This window comes from Pyxicephalus adspersus, chromosome 1, assembly GCF_032062135.1.
Source record: "Pyxicephalus adspersus chromosome 1, UCB_Pads_2.0, whole genome shotgun sequence".
NCBI lineage: Eukaryota > Metazoa > Chordata > Amphibia > Anura > Pyxicephalidae > Pyxicephalus > Pyxicephalus adspersus.
Window position 1 is genome coordinate 102322116 of NC_092858.1, and position 1787 is coordinate 102323902.

The following is a 1787-nucleotide window of genomic DNA, read 5'->3' on the forward strand; positions in this document are numbered from 1 at the left end:
ATTATATTATTTTTTATGTAATTTATAGATATTAAAAGCATAATATGAGAACATATTTTTGCACCAAAATACTCTTGTCATATAGTAACAAGTGTAACATAAACAGAAAAAAGTAGTGGTTTACTTGTCTAAAAAGGACCTTATGCCCCCTACTTTTGGGCTCCTTGTGTTAATTATGCACTAACTAAATCATTTTTTCAATCACATATCAAAAGTACAAATTGATACAATAAACAATTCTGAATTTTCCTAATTTATTTGACTGTGCTGCAAATGTTTTCAATCCTAGACCAGATTCATTTCAGGTTTGCTGGATCACCAAGGTTCACCCATGCGAGTGTATCTTCTCCCATCTTGGAGAGCTTTAATAAATCAGGACCAATGTCTGAATTTTGGACAGGATACATTTGTTAAATGTTGGTCCACTTTAACTATTTAACATGTTAGGTAAACCTATCATCTGCATGGCCACTATATTGGCACCTATCAAAGTAATTTTTATTGAGAACACCTATTTTTATTATATGGCTGAGATCACAAAATGCATCATGAAAGATTTTTACACTTACTTTAAAATCTACATCTTATATCAAGTCACAAAACTTGATATGATGTAATTTATTGTACAGCACAGAGTAATATGTATAGAGCTTAATAATAATATTAATAATAATAATAATAATAATAATAATATTAATGAAAAATAATAAATATATGCCATATCAAGATATGACATATATTCAAATAAATAAACCTACCAAATTGGAGGGTACAATGTGATCAAAAAGCATCCGCACTTGCTGTATGCAAGTTAAAATATATTTTCTAAAATAAATACCATGAAGCTGAAAAAACTGGTAAAAAACTAGGGGCTTTATTTATAAAATAGGGAATCAGACATTACTTTGTGGGAATCTTCCAGGTCCATGTGTTTTAATAGTAGTAATTGATTTCCATCAGGGAATGTTTGAGGGAATGTCTGTTTCCCAATTTTATAAAAAGAGCCCTAGGTATTTCATAAAAATATGCATGTACCTATATTTTTTTTATATTTGTTTTATGTAATAAATATCGATAAACTCCAACTTGTTCCCCATTTATTACAATGTCATACTGTTATCACTCAGTGTAACCTAGAGTTAAGCTAGGTACACCCGTGCAATAGTTCTCGTCCGATAATCAGCTCAGGGCTGATATCGGACAAGAATCTTGCACATGTACAGTGCTCGTCGTCCATCGTCCAAAAGACTGTCCTGGCAGATCCATGGACGATGGACGAAAACTATCGTAATGGAAGTAAAGAGGGAGAGAGCGCAGAGAGCGTCATTCTCCTCCTCCCCTCTTTATAGAGCAGAACGTTGCTGTATATACAGCACTCGTTCATGCATCATGCTGCTGTTAGTCATTGGAAAGAATTGTGAAGAATCCTTTCCTAAAACAATTATTGCACGTGTGTACATAGTCTTAATAAGTGTGCCATTCTAAAAATTATTTGCTAAATATCAGATTTTTATTGTAAAGATACTTACAGGTTGATCTCCAAGGACCATGACCATGAGAGACAGCAGAACAGCACAAATAACTAGGTATTGTTGCATGTTGTAATAAATATCTTAACACAAATCTTCTTAAGAAGGTTCTTCTCCTGTGCAGATACCTCCAAAAGGTAGACTTTTGTAATGTCAAAGATTCTTCTGTAGATTTTTTGCTTGAGAGATCTGGGTAATTTTTTTATTTTGTAATTCGTTGGAACTTCTGGTTGACACCTGCTGAGTGAAACCGAAGGG

At 33.0% G+C, this 1787-nt stretch overlaps 1 long non-coding RNA gene across 1 annotated transcript in view; it reads right to left on the reverse strand.

Annotated features, from left to right (window-relative positions):
* The window catches only part of LOC140337713 (uncharacterized), a 5874-nt gene extending 4087 nt beyond the window's left edge, over positions 1 to 1787 (reverse strand). The window contains exon 1 of the long non-coding RNA XR_011922122.1: positions 1530 to 1787. This is a non-coding gene — a long non-coding RNA (uncharacterized lncRNA). The remainder of the gene's footprint in view (positions 1 to 1529) is intronic.